The sequence below is a fragment of the Magnolia sinica genome, chromosome 6 (assembly GCF_029962835.1).
Source record: "Magnolia sinica isolate HGM2019 chromosome 6, MsV1, whole genome shotgun sequence".
Classification (NCBI taxonomy): domain Eukaryota; kingdom Viridiplantae; phylum Streptophyta; class Magnoliopsida; order Magnoliales; family Magnoliaceae; genus Magnolia; species Magnolia sinica.
Window position 1 is genome coordinate 31,844,446 of NC_080578.1, and position 23,254 is coordinate 31,867,699.

General features: G+C 41.5%; 1 long non-coding RNA gene across 2 annotated transcripts; it reads right to left on the minus strand.

The window, feature by feature from the left end:
• Positions 1 to 12,133: 12,133 nt before the first annotated feature.
• Positions 12,134 to 14,797, minus strand: LOC131249960 (uncharacterized). Of its 2 annotated transcripts, none has more exons than XR_009172930.1 (2): positions 14,397 to 14,797; positions 12,134 to 12,324 (listed from the first exon to the last, which is right to left on the minus strand). It is a non-coding gene; the product is annotated as an uncharacterized LOC131249960 (long non-coding RNA). The 2 variants fall into 2 exon arrangements; XR_009172931.1 differs by lacking the exon at positions 14,397 to 14,797 and adding an exon at positions 12,504 to 12,846.
• Positions 14,798 to 23,254: the final 8,457 nt, after the last annotated feature.

The window sequence follows — 23,254 nt, forward strand, 5'->3', positions numbered from 1 at the left end:
CATCAAATTGTTTGGTTGGCAAAACAATTGAATAGTGTGGATAAAATACATACATTGAGTGGGTTCACAAGTTTTTGAAAGTTATACGTTCAATTAACACTATTTCAAGTCGTCTGACTTATTTATGAATTGGATCTAGGTCAGTTTGGAATCATATTTTAGATTTAGCTAGCCTAATGAATAAATGATGAAATATACAATACTCACATCAAGGTAGGGTTCATAATCAATCTGACGCATGCCCTAAGTTCACATACAGAATGGGTTACACCATCAGCATAGTCCACAAGCCTGAGTAATCACACAATTCTCATATGCATGCCCACATGGTCTTATAGCCACTCCATTATCAGAATTCCGTATGGTTGAGTGGCTATAGAAATGTCACTTTACTTATCATAATAAGAGACTTAAGGTGAGATGGTTACTTCTTCTTATTATTTTTATTATTTTTTTAATTATACCATAACTCGCATAATGTGGCAACCACTTTACTAAACTTTCACATAGTCAGGTGGCCAGTACCACAATTTCACATAGCTTAACAGTCACTTAAGCACCACATGATCATATGGTTGGGCCACACATTCCCCACATACCCACATGATTTACGGCTATCTACGTCATACATGATCACAAGATTTATAAGCTATATATTTAACACCATTTCGCCAAATCTACCTGCCATTTATCCTGTTAGTGATCATATGGTTAAGGGCCACAACAATCATAAATCCACTTAGACAAGTAGTCATACAATTGGCCCAATTTCATACAGTTAGGTGGGCTATAAAAATCACGCACTCGTACTACAAGGATAAACCGATGAATGGCATGAGATTTGGATCTGACTAGTCTATGGGACCATGCCCTAAAATGATAAGGATAAACCGATGAATGGCATGGATCTACATCATACTACAAGGTAGAGTCCATGGTTAAGGAAGCATCCCAGCATATAGGGGCACACTAGAGCCTAAGAATTTCCAATAGTTATTACTGCTGTTTCTACTTATAGCGTGGCCCACCTAAAATTGAGTTCTACTTCATCTTGTGTCCACAAGCAGGAGGTGGGCCCACTTCCTAAGTGACTAGAAAATATAGGCAGTGTGGGTATACAACACATGCACCTAGGTGGGCTTCACATGCATCACATTATGTCTAAGAAAGTTTTCATTAGTAAGCATGCAATTCCCTTTCCTTATTATTATTATTATTATTATTATTATATTTTGTATAATTGTGATTCCCATTGACATGGTGGGGTTCACCCCATGAACAATTTGTACAACAAACAACATCATAGCTGATGCCACCCATTAGACGAATGACATGGATATAAGGTACATACGTCGGGTGGGGCTCATGACATATGGATGGTCTAAATGATAGACGACTTGGATATAAAATACATGTAACGAGTTGGTTCCATGGTCTAATGACTGACCCAACTTTAGTGGCAGTTACATATCATGGTAGAACTCAAAGGATTTAATAGTAGGGATTTTTATTCCCACTGTTTCTTATAGTGTGGTCCACCTAAGGTGTGGATTTGCCTCATTCTTTTTCTCATGACTTAAAATGGTCTGAAGGAGTGGATGAATGGCCCAGATATACCTTTCATCACCAGGTGGCCCCCAGAAAAATCTAAATATTTTAAGTACAATTTCCATTGTCCAAGTGGCATGGCCTGTATGAACTTCTAATCGACCTGATTTTTGGGACCATACAATAAGTGGGGCTAGTAAGATGGATGAATGGTGTGGATTTAGCACATACATTATGGTGTGGCCATGATCAGCCCCACAAAACTTTACCCCAAAGGTGGGCTCACACTCTCTAGACGTCTAGGGAGAATGCCACCTCCTCCAAGCCCTTTCTTTTTATTTTATATTTCACATCAAGGTAGGTCACTTGAGAGATCCAGTCCATCTATTGTGTGTGTTCCACTTGGTGGAGGGGTCAGTCCAACTTTCAGATGGATCAAAATTTCAGGTGTGCCCGAGCAAGTACTTTTATATGTTTTAGCATGTCTTCAAATTATATTTGATGGTGTGGGCCACCTAAGTTCCATGTACGGCTGATTTTTTGGGGGATCCCACCATTTAAAGGGGACCCATCAAATGCATGGTGCTGATGTTCTACATACATCATGGTGGGACCAGTGGTGGGACCCACCGTCCTTGCCCGTTCCAAGTAGCAGCAGCTGTGGCATCCTTGGACGTTGTACGTCAGCAGCAAGGGGCTGACGCCCCTTGCATATATATATATATATATATATTTATATATATATATATTAAATTTTTTGCTTTATTGTGGTTTTTCATAGGTGGGGCGCACATTAAGATAATCAAGTCCGTCGGTTGCATTCTCTCGTTCGTGACACATCGAACAAGTCCAATATGCAGCATGCTTTGACGCACAGAAACCTCACAAGGGGCCCTAATAGTTTAACACTATTAAAATGATATTTTTGATGGTGTGGCCTACCAGAGATCTGGATCGGCTTCATTTTTCAGCTCAATGCCTAAAATGATATGGAAAATAGGATGGACGGCATGGATTAAACATATACAACAAGGAGGGGGGGCGTTATGGGCCCACAGCCCCTTCCCTCATTTCTTTTAACTAGCAGCAGGGACGCTGCTTGCTGCAGCGTCCTCTGGACGTTGGCACCACAACGTCCACTCCTCCTCCTTTTATTTAATTAATTAATTAATTTATTTATTTATGTATTTTTATGGTGTGGTGTGCACATGTGTGCATGAGTGTGAGTGTGTGTGTTTGGCCAACACAATGGGCCACACTTTGGATGATTTGGATGGCCTACAAAATTCTAGTGGGGCCCACAATCAATGGGTCCCACATAAAGTCTATAAAAAGATAAAATTATTTTTATTATTATTCTTTTTATATGTATTCTCCCATGAATCCACACCATTAAACACATCATATCATCAACATTATTGATCATCATTATCATCATTAAACACATCATACTCTCCTATGTATCCACACCATTGATCACATCATTATCATCAAATCGTCACCATTAATAATCATACAAATAATAAAAAAGAAAACAAACTAAGAGTGGAGTGGGTGTACTCACCTTGATGAATTAGATGGATAGAAGGGATGGAATTGATGGTTGAGATGGATGAAAAGGATGTGATTGATGGAGTTGATGTCCCACTAAGATCACTCCTCTCTCTCTCTCTCTTTATGTAGAAAAATGGTGTAATGTTAAGGAATGAAGGGATATATGTATAGAAATTGCTAAAATGTGGTTAAATTCAATTGATGTGATCTTAGTTAGCTTAGACTAAGATTATGACAATTAATTCATGATTGTAACGACCTTGGAATTTTTGTGCTAATCTTTCCTTAAGTAGTTGTTTTTGGGGTAATTAGCGCTTTACTCGATTGCTTGTGAAATTCGCATCAATCACTTTAAATTGTATCTGCATGGCTCTAAGCGTGTAGATTAGTGAGCGCTACGTTACTCTGAAATCTGGGATCCATCGCTAAATCCAGTTGTTCTGGAGAATTTTTGGAAGATCTAGATCGGACCTGGACCGCGCGTCGAAAGTCCGATGGCGATGATCTTAGGTTGTTGCGGTCACTGAGTTGGGCTTGACTATCATCTCGAAAATCAAGTCCATGTGATGTTCTGGGTCGATTTGCTTGTGTTCGGAGTGAAGAGTGTGAGAACGGTTGGAATTTATTAAGCTTTTTATGAAATCTGAGTCGTGTCGCTTGCGCAACGATTTTAAGCTATCTGGCCATTGGATTCTGACCCAATTTCACCCTCTGATCAGGATGGTTGGCCCAGGCATATCCTAGTGCTTGTGGACCTGATCGAGATTCCGTGACCGTTGAATTGAGTGTGGTCCGCCACGGCTGATCTGAAGAGCCGGTCGGTACGAAAACTCAGCCTGACCTAGATCCATGGTCAGTGAGCTTAAGTCCGACCTTTCGTGGTTATAGGCCCACCAGAAGTGCTTCTTTGGATCGAGTAAGGCTTACTTTGGTTATAACCTAAGTATATCTTGTCCCTAGGGTTATTTTCATCAAGAATAGGCCTATTTATAGTCCTTAAACCCTAGTCCTCTTTTCCATACGATTTTCTCTAACCCTAGCTTGGAAAGAGAGTGGAAAAGAGAGAGAAAGTGAGAGAGATAAGTTGGTGAATTATCTTGGATTCCTCCTTGTTCTTCTTTATCTTTGAACCTTCACTTTGAATCGTTCTTCTGACGGTTCTGAGTTCTTTTGGGGTAAGTTAACCTAACCCTAACCTGTGTTAGAGCTTAGATTAGACTTGGTGTTGTTGTATCTCATTTCCATCTTTGTTCTAGGGTATTCTAACGCCGTTGACGAAGACAACTCGTCTAAATCAGTTCGGTGGTTCTTTCTTCGCTTAAGGTGTGGACTTTAAGTGTATGGGTTATGGTTTTTAGGGCTTTCAATCCCAGTTAATGATTTATTCTTGTTATGGATGAGATTTCACATGTCAAATGTTATGTTTACATTGCTTTCCTGATATGCATGTGCTATATTGAGATTTGTGTATTCTATGTGTATTTATAAAGTACCGTATACGTATAAAATATGCACTTATGTTTGCCATGATTATTTGTCATGTATGTATGCTAGATGCATGTATGACAACTCCTTGGAAAAAGGAATTGTCTAAATGCATGTATTTCAACATACATCATGTATGTTGTTCCATGTATGCTAAGTGTTTGTAGAAATGCATGAATGATCTAAGTGTAACTGATTACACTAATTGTGGGCGTTGAGAAGTGATTCTCAATACTCCTATTGATGCGCATGATTTCCTTTATGCAGTTACATTCCAAGTTATTTAAATTCAAGCATTACCTATGCTCTCATTTATGTTAAGTTGATATTCTTCAAGTGCTGGTGTACCATGATTTGAGTTGTTGTTCCATTACTGTCTTACATTCCATATGAATATCTGTAGTAGTGTAAAGTGTTTGGGACTATGCCTTAGTCCAGGAAATCGATAATTGACCTTATATGCGTGGTTGAGATTACTTTCGCCATGTAGGACGTATTAGACGAACCCGAGCCGTATTAGAGTTGTCGGCAGTGGTTTGGCCACGCGGAGTGTTTGCACACTCTATGTTGCTCAACTCAACGTGCGCTCGTGCTAGTCAAGTTCGTCAAATAACCCGATTATCCGATGTATGTTAACCATGTATGGACGCTACTGCTTGAATCTAGGGTACCGAACTTACCAGTGACATCCTATTAACTATGGTACTTGATCCGCTAAGACTCATGAGCCGGACATGGTGGTATGGGACACCGTGGTCGAGCTGTCGGCCTACGCTGGGGTGACGAGCCTCCCCGTAGTGACCAGTGAGCAACTAAACTCATGAGCCGATTATGGTGGTATGGGACACTATATTCGTGCTATCGGCCTACATTGATTGGTGATGAGCCCTTTGTAGTGACCTCGAGTATACCTGGATACCGCAAGGAGGTGACGAGCCGATCTGTGGTAGTAAAGGCATGAAAGGCGTGCATTGATTGGTGACGAGCCCTTTGTTACGACCTCAAATATATGATCGTATGAGATGTCTAGGATTGACGACCCTAGTATGGATCACTGTTTGGATGGTGATATGAGGAAGGTATCTTAGCTTCCCAATCCTGTTGTGTGAAACGGACTAATAACAACTTGGTAATCATATCCATGCACCGCATTTGCATGTGCTTTGTAGAGGTGGCGCACTTTGAGGCGATGTCATGCGTAACGTAAGATGAAGACGCTGAGGGTGTACGCGTGAGGGCACGCATCATACCGCATTCATACTTGCATTAACAAGAGTACTTAGGATTTATTTAATTGTCCTGCTTTATCATTACTGTTTGATTGAACTGATAACATGGTAACCAGTGCCTTATTGTTCCACTGAGTTGATCACTCACTCCCACGTTCCTAGGGCGGTGTTAAACACCCACCAGACTCTGTCTTAGGCCCTGATGTTGCAGATGTGGATGCGACATCTGAGGCAGAGCGGGAGCTGGATGACGACGAGGCTGCCTTCTCCTATATGCAGTTTTCAGATGGGTTCTAGCGAGCCTGGGTCTGTTGCGCGGGATCTCTGGGATTATTTTGGGAACTGAAATGATGTAATGGATACTTATAATTTTGTTACCAAACACTTTCATACGATCTGGCTTGTATATGTAATTCAGGGATTTACACTTGTACACATATTTTGCTATAAGTCTTTCGCTTGCTTTATTCACTTATCCTTGAATCATATTTGTGTTTTGGCTTAATCTATTCCATGTTTTATGCACTAATACAGTCAACATACATTCATCATTAAATATATTGCATAAGTGATGTTTTAGAACTCGGGAGCTGAGTTATGCTCGACCCCCGAATTTCAGGGCATTACAATGATTTGTAATTAATGATGGATTAAAGGAGCATGGGATGGCATGGTGTGATGATGTCATACATAAGGTATGGAGTGGAGAGAAGTTGACTTTGGGGAGCACATAAGAGATGGGAGGTATGGGTGTGTGACATCACACATATGGGTAGAGATTCTCTCACCGATGTGTGGCATATGCATGTGTGTATGACATGTGTTGTGCACATGTGTGGAATGGAGTACATGACGCCTTGCGCATATGATACACTAATGATTCTTCACAGTGTATCTCACTAACAGAGTATCGTACAGATGCACGGGTTGTACCTCCACGATCATGGCGACGGGGCGGTCGATATGAAATAGGTTTCGAGGTCTTGAGGTCCTGGTTAGTTGGGTGTATTCTATGAATGGTCATTCTAGGTCTTGCTAAGGGTGTCGATCATTGTACACATATGCATAGAAATTGGTATGGAATGGATAGGGTGTTACACCACTGGTGCTACTAGTGCTCTGGCGGTTGGGTGACTTGTGCACCTCTGCTACTGGTAGGAGCTTCCGGAAGGGGCTTGCTTCTTTCAGTCTCTCCTCTGATCATGGTCACTCTGCACACTGGCCCACTTAGTCTCATAAATTTAAGCCCTCTGTATTACTGCCTAAAAAGTTGAGCGCTCATGCCCAACAATACAGCCTTAAAGACCGTAACACAAGCTGTTCTTGAAACGGCGGGCCTTCTATTCCTCATCATCAACTAAATACGCTGCGAACCTCGATACCGCCACGAAACGAGCCACATACTGTGCTACAAACATGTCTCTTTACACCAAGGTCTCGAACTCTAATGCTCATACCTAATGAATGTGGTGGGGGAAGTACTGCTGGTCGAATCGGTCTACAAAATTCTCTCATGTCCAGACAAAATTAGGCCCTGTAACACGGGTAACGGAGGTCCACCAGTGATTTGCCTTACCATGGAGAAGAAATACGGCAAACTGGACCCGTTGCTAGGTTGTACATGCCATCATATCAAAAATCTTCTCTACCTCGGAGCGCCATCTCTCGTCTACTGTCGAATCTAGCTCACCCTGGAAACGTGGGGGATCAAGGTATCGGAACTCTCGAAGAAGGGTGCTCGCGTGATCCTGCTCTGCCTGGGCTGGCAAAACATCGGGGTGCCTATCTTGAAGGGAGGCCGTCATAGCCTACAACATTTACTGTAACTGAGAGGCACTCATGGGTACGGTCGGATCCTCACCGATCTTGGGTGGAGGAACGACATCCTCAGGCTTTGGAGAAGGGATCTCTAGTGGTGGAGTGGGAGTCGTAGGTATTAGAGTGGGAGCCTCAGGTGGTGGACCGGGAGTCACTCGGGTCTCTCTCTTGGGCGGCATGTCCTATAGGAAAGAATAAAGGCGTCTATCAACCTTGAGAACTCTAAAAGGCTCGCACGTTAAGGGTACTAAATCAGAAGGTTATGCACTTAAGACCTATTTATCTTAAGCTCATAGTAGACATGTGATGTTGTTCTTAGTTATTCCCAAGTTATGCTCTAATACTAACTTTTGTCACACCCCAAACTCGAAAATCGGGCTCACAAAATTCCCGATCATCGAATCCGGCGCTGATAGCCTCCAAAGTTCCCCATTCTTGGTTCCCGGCACCCATATACCAGGTTCCAATCCTGAGATCCTATAGGAGGATTTTCAACATGAATTTGATTCACAATAAGCATAACTATAAGCATAACCCATGAAAAATAACCAACACGCCATCACAAAATCCACTATGATCAAAAGCTTTAAGGTACAATGTGTATAAAGGGAAATACAATACCGATAGTCAAAAGCTCCAGAAGCTCTGCGGCACACTCCTGCTCCTGCTCAGCTACTGTCTAGCGTCACCTACTCGCATCAATCATGCATAAGCTTATAAAAAGCTTAGAGGGTGGTGAAAGTGTGTGCGCAATATAAGCATGCTTAGAATGCAATATCAGAGTAATGTGGAATATGATGGCGAATCCATGAATACTATTAGCCATACTAAGGCTATGTGATACAAGACATAAATACTATCGGCCACATCAAGGCCATACGATGCGAGATGCAACTCTCAAGCATACCAGTCCTCATCCAAATTCACATATCAATGTAGCTCAACACTAGAACATCAAATATTAGTACAGTTCTCATGCTGGACAATCACCGGGGTTTAGTACACTCCAAATGACACTGCCCCTTTCCCAGGTGCATAGTCTAAGTGAGTGTAAGAAGGCTCACTATCTGCCAGGGCAATAGCCTACCAATACCTATCCGGCATGTCGATAGCGAACCCATTTACGAGCTGGTCATAATCAACCTAATAATTGCCCCCTACACTCGGGTGGGTAAGGCCACACCCCCTTCCAACCGACTATGATAAAGTGGGAGACACGGCCTCCTAGTATTCGGCCCTCGTACACTCATGTATCCACTTGGTCTCGACGTTGGAGTGTCTTCTTGTACTGTCAAGTTTAGGGATTTTTCGTTAGGGATATTTATGGTGCCCCGATGCTAATAACAGTATTTTTGGTGTCCAATCCTGCCATCCATGATATGCTTGTAGAGGCTACAACCTTGATGTCGCTAGGGCATACAGTAATCACAACACACAATGCAAGATGCATGAGTCATACAATCCAGTTATGCATCAATCCTTCACATACCGTGAGCTCATGTGAGACAATCTTCGCCTATCAGGGAGTCCCATAACAACCTGCCTAATGGCATATGCAATAGTCAACCACATCTCATATCAAGCATACAGATGATGTATATGGGCATGTATCATGATGATATGCTAAGCATACTCATAATCAGTGTCGATAATTGGCATCGACAATCAGCATCGACAATCGACCTTAATAATCATCTTATATGCAAGGCAGGGTCTATAGATGAACAACCGATCTAAACCATAGTATGAAGATCGACCCTCAGCCGTGGATATACCAAATTCGGTAGCACGGAGCCATCCGCCTACGATAATGATGGACCATGCAACATCAATAGGGCCCAATAATTTGGGTTAACCCACTAAGAGAATGATGAGAATGGGCCTAACAAGGCCAAAGGGAAGGTCACAATGTGGACATTTAACCATCATTTCTCATCAATGTGGACATTTAACTAACATTGTTCCCGAAGAGTGACCCACATAGAGACACACATATAGTGGGCCCACGAACTCACACAAGGGCCTAATATATATCACAATGGGCCTCACTCAAGGGCCACATATACATCACATCGGGCCTCGGACTCATATATATCACGTCGGGCCTCACACATGGGCCACATATATACCATATTGGGCCTCACTCATGGTCCTTATATATATCACATTGGGCCTCAACCCATGGGCTTCAAATACATCACAATGGGTCTCATATACATCAAGTGGGCCACATCACATGGATCGCACCAATGGACCTCATATACATTAAGTGGGCCACATCACATGGGCTGCACCATTGGGCCTCATATACATTTGGTGGGCCACATCAATGGGCCACACCAATGTGCCTCATATATATCAAGTCGGCCACATCAATGGGCCGCGCCAATGGGCCTCATATATATCAAGTGGGCCGCATCAATGGGCCGCGCCTTCTACACCATTCATCTATTTTAAGAGGTTATTTTAGAGCATTACCCAAATGAATCATAACGGGAGATCATCTGAACCATACTACAAATAATAGTGGAGATAATGATTTCCACCCTTAAAATTACCAGGGTCCACCGTAACGTTTATTTCCATCCAATCTATTCATAAGGTCACAAAGATCTGAATTAAGTGGAAAAACAAATTTCATACTGATCCAAAACTTCTGGGATACCAAAAGGGTTTTAATTGTAGCCGTTTCATTCTCCACTGTTTTCTATAATGTGGTCCATCTGATTCACGGATATGCCTCATTTTTTGTCTCAAGCCTTAAGATGGGCTCACCATTTAGATGTAACACATACATCCAGGTGCGCCCCATGTAACACCGTCCAGTGATGGATGGTACGGATATAGAATTCACACATCAAGGTGGGTCCCATCCCACACGTGCAGCACGTGTAGGGTGGGCCCCACACTACTGGAAAATGGACAACAGTTGGGATATAACTCATACCACATGATGGGGTCCACGAGACTTGTTGATGGCAATACAATAGCTATATAGCTGTTGTAGGTTAACCGGCCAATTAACATCCTACAAAGATGGGTCCCACATGGGGCCCACCATAATATATTATATATATGTATATTATAATATATTATTATTATTATTATCATATTTTTTATTTTTATTTTTGAGAACTCAGCATCTAGCATCCAGCATCCAGATAGATGGACGGTTGAATAAAATACATATATTAAGGTGGCCCACCATCCAAGCAATGGACGGTGTGGATGTCACACGTGCAATGGGTCCACGTGATGGACGATGTTTGATAAAGACACAAACATCATGTGGTTTCCACTTGTGTGTGGGGCCGATGGCTGTTGGGCAGCACGGATAAAACACTTACATTAAGAGGGCCCAACCGTCTAGATCGCTGGACGGTGGATAGCGTGGATGAAACACATACATCTGGTGGGATCCACATTAGCGTGGCCCACTAGCCTTGGAGCAAAGTGATATTTGTGTTTTCTCTCCATCCCGATCGGTCCAAATGGACAACAGCTAATACCCGTACACGGTAGCAAGATGGGCCCCACTTGGACAGCGGTGAGGTCCACCAAATGTATGACGGAGGATAAGATACTTACATCATAGGTGGGCCATACAATCAAGGAGAGAGAGACACAGAGAGAGAGAGATAGAGAGAGACGTGTGAAGGGAAGGGACCCTGCCACTATGGGCCCTCCCTAAACTCAATACAACGCATACATCAAGTGGGTCCCACCACTAGTGGGCCCACAAATAGAAATCAATGGAGGAAATCCCAAGATCACCCACCGATTGGCCTTCTTCTTTAGCTCCTTAGACTCCTTAGCTTATAGGCTTCTCTTTAAGGGTGGATGATGAAGTTTGTAGGGTTGGATGGTAAGATGAGGGGATAGGAAGTGGGCCTTGATCTTTTCTCTCATGGAAGCTTGGGAAATGGTGGAGAGAATGAGAGAGGAGAGGGTGTTAAGAGAGATGGGATGGGGGGAATGGATGTTGTAAGAAAGGGATAGGTGGAGAGAGAGAGAGTTGACTTTGGGATGGGAGAGAGATCACTACCAGAAAACTGGGCAAAGGCTACAGATTTAATCTATAGCCATAGACCTATGGCTACGGTTTTAGTCCATAGCACGATCGTCGTCGTAGGTGCCGAGCTAATAGGTTTAAAACCTATGGCTACGGATTTAATCTGTAGCCGTAGACTACAATAAATACAGATATAGTCCTTAGCAATTATTTTTGTAGCCAAAAGTACCTACAGCTATGGATATTATTGGTAGCTAAAAGTAGTGTTGGATCCATAACAATATGCTAAACTTAATAATAGCTACGGTTAATATCCGTAGCTATTTCCTAGATTAAAAAAAATTATAATCATTCATTCAATTACCACCTGCATAATCATTCATTCATTCATTTAATTACTTCCTGCATAATCATTCATTCATTCATTCAATTACCAACTGCATAATCATTCATTCATTCATTCATTCAATTACCACCTGCACAATCATTCATTCATTCAATTACCACCTGCATAATCATTCATTCATTCATTCAATTACAATCATTCATTTATTTAATTACAATCATTCATTCAATAATGAATCAATTACAATCCTTCATTCAAGCATAGAGGAAAAACTGCTACATTGCTTCCTAACTGGAGAGCTCAGACTGAGGTTGATTACTCAGCGTACAAAGCTGCAGGAAGAAAATTTTCCATCCTAAAATTCATATGCATGTTAGATACTACATTGGTGATTGGATACATGTTGCCAAAAGAAAATGTATTGGTAAAAGAAGCAAAAAAATCCAAGTGGCATGGACTGTAGCTGTATGTTTAGTACAAATAGACTAGTAGAGGTAGGAGCAGAACTTACATCTAGGAGGAAAAACTATTGTCAGGTTAGAAAAATCTTGCTGTAAGGAAGTGCATGCTATACATACTCCCCTAGTGACTTTTGAACCTAGGCTTGAACCTTGTCTAATATCTCTCATATTTGAACTTTTAGAACTCCCATGCTACAAATCTAAGCTACTTAAAGACTAGTGGTCAAACTGTAAAAGACAGATCTGTAATTAGCTGATGGGCCAAATAAATCTCGATTGATGCCAATCTAACACCTTTATAATGTCCATGGTACACAATGACTTGCTGTGATCAGTTCTATTTAGATTCCTTAGGACCATTTGTTGGTGATCAGTTCTATTTAGATTGAAACACACTCCACTGCTCAAAACTCAACAATTAAAATTTCTAACAACACAAATAACAAAAGCACGCACACATCCGATTGATAGAAATATTGCTAATAGTTTTCAGTTTTATGATTGATTTGAAATGGGATTAGTCAGCAATTATTCATGGGATGCCTATAGAATTGGATTTGCTAATATCACTTTGCAAAATAAGACCATTCAATTCAGGGCATTATTACTTCTTCTTCTTCTCCTTTTTTTTTTTTGTAACTTCAATTTGTTCAATTCATGAATCCAACTCATTTAGTCCACAGTTACATGTTTCTTGTTTGAATCTTCCAAGCTTAACTACATCAGTCAGAATTTCTTGTTAGGTAGGACTTAGCAGCTCGGTTCGTGTACACCCCTAGTTTTATCCACTATCCATCCATTTTGCCATATCATTTTATGGTGCAAGCCTAAAAACGAGGCAGATCCAAGGGTCAAGAAGACCACACCATAGGAAGAAGCAGTGATAATGAGAACCATTGTTGAAACCTTCATAGGGCTCACTGTGACGGTTAATTGCCATCTAACCTATTCATAAGGTCACATAGACCTGGACGAGGGGAAAACATAAATATAAGCTTAATCTAAAACTTTTGTGGCCCCCAAAAAGTTTGCAATAATATGTGTTTAATCCCCAATGTGGGAGCTACTTCAGCCTTGGAACCACCCATTTTTGGGCTTATACCCTAATATGATATGGTAAAATGGATGGATGGTGTGGATAAAACCTATACATCACGGTGGCCTCAAAGCCCTGTCCATTCCTAGATAAGGAATGGTAGGGGTAGTACCCAATCGGTGTCCCAAAAAATCATGACAGTTGAGATAATCCTAGTAAATCCAAACAGCTGCCTGTCAACAGATGGACTGATGGTGCAAAAGGTGAGCAATGGCAAACTAACAGTCCACATTTAAGGAGTGAGAAACTCAACAATCTGCAATAAACATGCCGAAATTCCATGATCAATTGATTAATGGTTTTGGCAAGTGCTTGACTACTGCATGGAGAACATTTGACCAATGTGGCTTATGAGGCTCCTTGACAATAGACACATTTACCACAGTTATCTTGAAACAGGCCTTGAATATTCAGATGAAAAGTCAATTCAAAATATTTACTATGCATGGGTCAGTATGTGGAGAGATCACAGTCATGTAAACCGCCTTGCACCTCTTAGCTTGGACCAGGCTTGAACGAAAGATATAGAATCTGGGCAGGCTCTTTATATGGGGCCTAAATTCAGCCCTGGGTGGGCGCACAAGCCTAAAAATCAAGGCCGAACATGGGACATGGCAGGCCAGACCTGGGAGCAAGGTGGACCACCAGGGTGGCCATCCCCATTTAAGAGGTGTGGAGGTTTAAAATGGCCTCGATAGGAAAGAGAAGTTACATATTCATTTCTGTTTTCAAAGAGATGTCCAGAGAAATGGTTGGTCATGAATCCTATGAACTTGAGTTCTTTAAAACTAGTAGAATTCGAATTGCCTTAAAGTTTTTAAGGGATGAGCGCAAACAGCTGTCTGACCTGTCGTGTCATATCTATTCGTCCTGTTTGAGTTCATTTATTCTTTTGAGAATCTCCACTATAATCATCAATCAGTTTGCTAACATCCTTCCAGAACATACCTTCCACCAGAATCCCATCACAAGTAAACCTGCAAATCAAAGAAACATTCAAATTCTACCAATTGGATCTATGAGTGCCAATGATTTATTCTCTCTTGCATAAATTCGTCCATACTCATGGATCATGATCAAATTGTTCCACTCATTCCAAGTCAAATTCTTGTATAAAATGGGATAACAATCCGTGCAACATAAAAGAGGCATTAAACAATGCTCAGCTTGAGAAAATCTATGGCATGCTTAGGTTCTGTTTGTACAAGTGACCAATGAACCCATGATTCAAATCCATGGGGCAGCTCGTGATTGTGAAGTCACTTCAAACCCATGAATTCCTAATAAAAAATACATAGGCTGGGCACTTAAAGTTAATTTTTAGTTATTTAACAGGCTATGCATAGAAATTAGTAATTGTTAAGTCACTGCTGATGAATAGAATCCAACACAAGCCCAGACTAATGTCCTAAACAATCATGGATTTAGTAGTAGGAGTACCATGCTTAAAGCATCGGATTTAATAGAACGGTCACCAATTCAAGCTACAAGAGCATTCTAGTTGAGCAGAAGAACAATTTTATCAAGGACACCTCTGCTTGCGAGCCAGTCATGGTTTATTGCTAGTCCACTATCAGTGCGGTTGTAAGGTTAGCGAAGTAGATATATGGCAGAATGACCTTCCCAATTAGCTGCCTGATCTGTGGCCACGAAAGGAATGCAAAAAGGGAAGTCAATGATCCACATTCAAAGGTCCAATCATTGTGGTTCTTGTATCCTGGACCATTCATCGCAATTCCCACCTGGACTATCCATATTCACCAACCATAAAACTGCATTTACAATGATGACGACACTCAACCAAGACCATTTCATGCAAGAAAATGTCAAAGCTTTTGAGGATTTTCAAGGAGCACGAGAAAGATGAACAAACATTTTCTGAGAAAAAAACTTCATACCTATCTCATCCACATGTCCCAAGCATACAGTTTCAAATGTTTGACTCCCTAAAATCTTGGTGGCGGTAATTACTTATTATAAAGGTAGGTATGGGTGTTTCTTGGTTCTGGTCATCTTGGGCGTTGGTTGTATTGTCTGGTATGGGTTTGCGCCTGGTACAGCCCTTCAAGGCTTCATGTCCCTCAAATAGAAATTAGGCCCTTTATTTCTTTGTTTGTTTTTAGAAACCAAATTTATTAATCATAAAATAAAATACCATGGATATTTAGGAAAACAGGAACACAAGTCTCCACTCAGAATTTTGATTTTCATTCAAAGAACTACAAAAAAGACAAGGAAGCACTCAAAAGCTTCATGTTTAATAATGATAATAATAAAATCTCAGATGCCTCAACAATCAATAAGTGAGGATATAGAGCACAAAAAATTCAGTTGAAAAAAAGTGAGGATATTTACAGTAAGATCATCAAGATTTACATGGACACATAAAAAAGTACAAAATCATAATCATAAAACGATTATATTCCTTGAAAAACCTTCAAAAGCTCAAATGATATCAATTACCAGATGACACAATTCCTCAATCCATAAATGAGAGAACTGCAGAAGTGGAGTAAATCAAAATAAATATACGCTTCACTCATCAGGAATTGCAAGCAGAATGCCATACCTTCTAAGAAATCCTTCAAATTCTCCAGAAAAATGAAATCCATTCACAGCTCACAATAAAAAGGCTCCAAAGCGAGGTATCCTAACATGAAATCTGAATAAACTAAAATTTAAAATTCAATGAAACACAAACAAAAAATTAATGAGATTTATGAAGACTTACCTGAGAAAACATCAACGAAATTGCATTATTTCTTCAAAAAATCTCTGGATTGGACTATAGAGTAGCATTGATTTCACTACACTGAGATTTCTCTGTTCTATATATTGATTTTCCAGGAAAAACGAGAACAATCACTTCAAAGCAATGCAAGAAACAAAAAATGAGCAAAATTCTACAACAAATTCAAACAAAAGGCAGGAAAACTAATCTGAAGCTTCGGATTCATGAAAATCTTAACGAAATTACTTCAAATAGGTCATTGAATCCACTCCTTTTCAAATTTGAACTTTTTTCTATGAAGAATCTCTCGATCTTAAGGCCAAAGAGCATGCATTTTCACATGGGAACATCTTGAAGTCTGTCTATACATAGATCTTCTTCTCCTTCTCCTTCTTATTCTCCTTCTCATGGTGAAAGGGGGTTTTGAAGATTGAGAGATGGGTTTTGGGAGGCCTGCTACGCGCAGGAGAAAAGGGCGGACTGAGATAAAGAGGTTAAGCGCGTGAGGGAGAGCAGGAGATCGAGAGGGCGAGGGAGATGGAGAGGTTGAGTGTGAGAGAGAGATGGAGAGATGGGTTTTGGGAGCTTTGCTATGCGTGAGAGAAAAGGACGGACTAATTTTGGATTTGGGAGGGCGCATTTAGTTTTAGGAGGGGCGCGTGACGGACGGCCCATAAATCATTTGGGTTTTAAGATGGTGGGGCCTACCGTGATGTATTTTATTTATCCCCTCCGTCCATTAATTTTAAAATATTATTTTAAGTATTGATGGAAAAAATGAGTCAAATTAAAGCTGTAAGAAGACCACACAACATATTAACCATAAAAATTTAATTTTTTTTAATTTCTTATGGTGTGCTCCACTTAGACCTTTATTCTACATAATTTTTGGGCTCATCGACTGAAATTATATATCAAAATTGATGGGCAGCTTAGATCAAACAAATATATTCCTATGGGCCCCATGGAGCCCCTTAAGAATCATCAATATCTAATACGGTTCCGGTGTAGATGTAGGTTTTAGCTACGGATCAATTAGGTTTTAGTTACGGATTAAATCCATAGTATAACTGCTACGGATTTAATCCGTACCTAAAAACTTTCAAAGTCCAAGCCCTTTGCTCAATTTTTTGGTAATGGATGGATAGGGTATGGGTTGGTACTTGACTTGTGATGGGATATGTACTTGATTGCTTGTTGTGATGGATTGTAGAGATTCTCTTGGGATTCGCAACGCGCGGCGTTTCTTTGGAATATACGCGGGCCCATAACTCCTGGCTTGGGTATTGCAACGGTGTGCGAGACGCGGTGTTGGAACAGTGACAACGGTGCGGTCGCTAGGATACAAGTTTCGAGTCGAGTCTACATGATATATAAGATGTGACTTAGGGTTACGTGCAAATGTCGATTACAGGTTGTAGGTTGTTAGAATTCGACCGGGAGGACCGCAGAAGCCTACGGAATGGTACGGTCTAGGATACGGGCCTTACAATCTTGGCTCAAAGGTTTAAAAATTCTTCAACAAGAACTGTGGAAAGCCCTACAACAATAAGGGAAAAATATTTCGACAACAAACGCCAAATAGGCTGTAACGCCCTAAAATTCGGGGGTCGAGCATAACTCAGCTCCCGAGTTTCAAAACATCACTTATGCAACATATGTAATGATGGATGTATGTTGTCTGTATGAGTGCATAAAATATGGGATAGATTAAGCCAAACTGCAACATAATTAAGGGATAAGTGAAAGATGCAAGCGGAAGACTTAAAGAAATATATGTGAACATATGCAAGTCCCTGAGATATGTATGCTCTGCCAGGTCATAATTACAAGTATTGTTTTCAAAATATAAGTATCAAAATGAAATCATCTATTACAAAGAAAACCTAGAATCCCCGTAGATCAGGACACGGCTCACATGAACCTGTCTGAGAACTGCATAAAAGAAAATGCGTCCTCGTCATCCTCATACTCCTGCTCTGCCTCAGGGGTCGCGTCATCGTCTGCATCTAAGACAGAGTCTGGTTGGTGTTGAAACACCGTCCCATAATGTGGGAGTGAGTGATCAACTCAGTGGAACTATATAGTAGAAGTTAACATGTTATCAAATCAATCAAGCAGTAATGATAAGGCAATACAATCAAACACGTCCTAATTACTCTTGTTAATGCAAGGATGTATGTAGAAATGATGCATGCTCTCGCCTGCACTCCCTCAGCGTCTTCATCTTACGATACGCATGACAACCTCCCGCAGTGCCAACGACGCGAACGCACATGCAATGCGGTGCATGAACATGATTACCAAGTTGTTATTAGTCATTTTCATATAGCAGGATTGGGAAGCTAAGGTACCTTCCTCATATCAATTTCCAAACAGTGATCTTTTCGAGGGTTGTCAGTCCTAGACAATCTCATATGGTTATATGGTTCTAGGTCGCTGCAAAGGGCTCGCCACCAATCAATGCATATCTATCATACCTTAGTTACTACCCTAAGGCTCGTCGCCTCAATGCAGTATCAAGGTTTGCTCGAGGTCACTATAAAGGGCTCCTCACCAATCAATGTAGGCCGACAGCACGAATATAGTGTCCCATATCACCATAATCGGCTCACGAGTCTGGTGTGCTCACTGGTCACTACGGGGAGGCTCGTCACCCCAGTGTAGGCCAACAGCTCGACCACAGTGTCCCATACCACCATGCCCGGCTCATGAGTCTTAGCGGATCAAGGTACAATGGTTAACGGGATTGCATAGGTAAGTTTCGTACCCTAGATTCAAGCAATAGCATCCATACATGGTGTACATCCACTGGGACAATCGGGTTACTTGACGAACTCGACTAGTACGAGCGCACGTTGAGTTGAACGACATAGTGTGCGCAAACACTCCGTGTGGCCAAGCCACTATCGACAATCCTAATATGACTCGGTTTTGTCAAACACGTCTTACGTGGCGAAAACAACCTCGGCCACGAACGCAATGTTTGTTACCGATTCCCTGGACTATTTCATAGTCCCAAACATCTTTAATTATATCAGATATTCATACTAACAATTTAGAACAGTAATGGAGCAACAATTCTAATCATACAGTATGTGAGCATTTGATGAATATCAACTTAACATGAATTTACACATAAGTAGTGCTTGAATTTAGACAACAAAGAATGTAAATTGCATGTAGGAAATCATACACACCAATAGGATAGTTGAGAATCTCTTCTCAATGCCCGTAAACAGGATAATATAATACACACTTGATCATTCAGACATTTCTACTAACACTTAGACTACATATTCCAACATACATGACATATGTTGGTGATAACACACATTTGGACAATTCCTTTTGCCAAGGAGTTGGTACACATACAACTAACACAAATACACGACAATTAATCATGGCAAATATATGTTCGTATTTCATACGTATACGATACTTTCTACATATATAAGGAATACACAAATCTCAATATATCTCATATATATCAGGAACACAATTTAAACATCGCATTTGGCATGTGAAATTTCTCCCACAACAATAATAAACCATTAACCAACATTGAAAGCCTTGAAAACCATAACCTATACGAATATAGTCCGCACCTTAAACCAGAAAATGCGCACAGATATGATTCAGACGATAAGTCGTCGTCAACGACGACTAGAAAACCTAAGGCATGAATACAATGAGCTACATCAACACTTAGACTATTCTAAGCTCTAAAACAGACTAGGGTTTGATTGACTGACCCAAGAATGAACTTAGAATCACCGGAATAACGATTCAGAAGTGATGGTTTAAGGGCGTAGAATAACAAGGAAGAATCTCAAGATGATTCACCAACTTCTCTCTCACTTTCTCTCTCTTTTCCTCTCTCTCTCTTAGCTAGGGTTAGGAAATTCGTATGGAATTGAGAGTGAGGGTTTTAAGGTCTTTATATAGGCCTAAAATTGATGAAAATAGCCCCAGGGCCAAGGTATACTTAGGTTATAACCAAATCGGGTCTATATCGGTCCAACGAAGCACTTCTGGTGGTCCCTTTTCCACGTGCGGTCAGACTTAAGCTCACTAACCATGGATCTAGGTCAGGCTGAGTTTTTGTACCGATCGAATTTATAGATCAGCCGTGGCGGATAAATCTCAATTCAACGGTCACCGAAACTCGATCAGGTCCACTGGCACTTTGATATGTCTGGGCCATCTTCCCTGATCCGAGGGTAAATTTGGGTCAGAATCCAACAGTAAGAAAGCTTATAATCGGCGCGGAAGTGACACGACTCAGATTCCATAAATTCATATTTAATTTCTCACCTTTCTCACACTCTTTACTCCGGACTCAAGCAAATCGACTCAGGACATCATCTGGACTTGAATTTTGAGGTGATGGTCAAGCCCAACAAAGAGATTATCATTGTCTAAGATCATCGCTATCAGACTTTCGATGCATGGTCCAGGTCCGATACAAAGTTTCTAAGTACTCTCGAGAGCAACTGGATTTAGCGTTGAATCCTAGATTTCAGGATAACCTAGCGCTAACGATTCTACAGGTTTTGGGTCCTGCAGATCAAATTTAAAGTGATTGGTGGTAATTTCACAAGCAATCGAGTTTAGCGCTAGTTAACCCACATATAACTTCTAAGGAATTTGAGGTAGTACTCGGGTCTTTACACGAAATTTTTTGGGTCATTACAATCTACCCCCCTTAAAGAAAAATTTCATTCTCGAAATTCATACCTTCTCATACTCCTCAAGGATCTGAGGGTAGCTCTTTCTGACCTCAGCTTCAATCTCCCAAGTAGTCTCTTCTTCACTATGATGCCTCCACAGTACTTTCACAAGAGGGATGACCTTGCTACGCAATACCTACTCCTTCCTGTCTAGGATACACGTCGGTCGTAGTACATATGTGGCATCCTCGCTCAACTGCACCTGCTCCCAACTGATAATATGCGAAGGATCAGGAACGTACTTCTTCAGCATATAACATGAAATACGTTATGCACGCCCGCAAGTGGTGTGGTCAAAGCAAGGTGGTATGCTACCGCTCCCACTCGATCCAGTATTTGAAATGGACCAATAAATCTTGACGTGAGCTTCCCCTTCTTACCAAACCGCAGGACTCCCTTCATAGGGAAAACCTTAAGAAATACATGTTCTTCAACCTCAAACTCAAGCGGTCGCCACCTCGTATCAGCGTAACTCTTCTGCCTACTCTGGGCTGTCAGAAGTCGACGTCGAATAATGTTAAATTTCTCTGAAGTCGCTTGTACCAACTCTGGGCCAATCAAACTACGCTCGCCAACTTCTGCCCAGCAATGCGGTACTCTACATGGGCGACCATACAATACCTCGTAGGGAGCCATGCCGATACTCGCCTGAAAGCTGTTGTTATACGTGAACTCTGCATAAGGGAGACAGTCATCCCAACTATCCTTGAAATCCAAAACACAAGCTCCCAACATGTCTTCCAGAATCTGATTCACACGTTCCGTCTGCCCGTCTGTCTGAGGATGAAACGCGGTACTGAACTTCAATTTCACACCCATCGCTTCCTAGATACGAGTCCAGAAGATGGATGTGAATCATGTATCTCTGTCAGACACAATATCTAAGGGAAATCCATGTAGACATACAATTTCCTTTATGTACAACCTAGCCAACTCGTCTGCAGAGTTTGTGACTCTGATCAGTAAGAAATGAGCCGACTTCGTCAATCGGTCGGCGATCACCCAAATAGAGTTATGTCCCTTCTTCGTTCTTGGTAACCCTGAAATAAAATCCATAGAGATGAAGTCCCACTTCCATTCTGCTATGGGCATGGGCTGAAGCAGTCTAGGAGCTCAGCGATGCTCTGCCTTGACCTGCTGGCACGTGAGACAACGAGATTCAAACTCAGCAATGTGAACCTTCATGTTGTCCCACCAATAGGATCTCCTCATATCTTGATACATCTTCGTGCTACCAGGATGCATTGCAAGCTTAGAATTATGGGCTGACTCGAAAACCTCTTGTCTTAAGTCAGGAACATCGGGGACACATAGCCAGTCACAATATCATAGGCCCCCATCTGAACCAACACTCCACTCGGAGTCCTTATCTGTACTAACACGCTCTCTCATCTTCGCTAATATCTCATCATCTGCCTGAGCTGCAATGATCCTCTCGTCAATGAGGGGTTGTACTCGAATGTGTGCGATAACCTCATACGGCTCTTCCACCGTAAGTTTTTGCTCAAAGTCTCGCACAAACTCCATCATGTCCCATTCTGCTATCATTAGCGGAGCCGCAAACTCTATAGCCTTCTTGCGACTCAACGCACCTGCCACAAGGTTTGCCTTGCCCGGATGGTAAGAGACATTGAACTTAAAGTCTTTCAATGTTTCCATCCATCGACGTTGCCTCATATTCAAGTCACGCTGCGTGAAGATATACTTAAGGCTCTTGTGGTCGCAAAAGAGCTCGAACTCCTCTCCGTAGAGCTAATATCTCCAGAGCTTTAATGTGAAAATGATAGCTGCCAACTCTAGGTCGTGGGTAGGGTAATTCTCTTCGTGTTTCCTCAACTGTCTCGAGGCATATGCAATCACCCTGTCCTTCTGCATAAGGACACAACCCAGACCAATGCGAGAGGCATCAGTATATATCATATACTTAACCCCTTGCTCTGGTAGTACTAGCACAGGGGCGGACGTTAACTTGTCCTTCAGCTCTTGAAAAGCTATTTCCGCCTTTTCATTCCAAGCAAACTTCAAGTCTTTCCTTGTCAACTGAGACAACGGTCTGGCTATCTTCGAGAAGTCTCGAATGAAACGTCGATAATAGCCTGCTAGACCCAGAAATCTTCTCACCTCAGTAACCGAACCAGGCTGCTTCCAGTCCTGAACTGCAGCTACCTTAGCGAGGTCGACAGCTATCCCTTCCTTGGACACCACATGTCCTAGGAACTTGACTTCCTCCTTCCAGAAGTC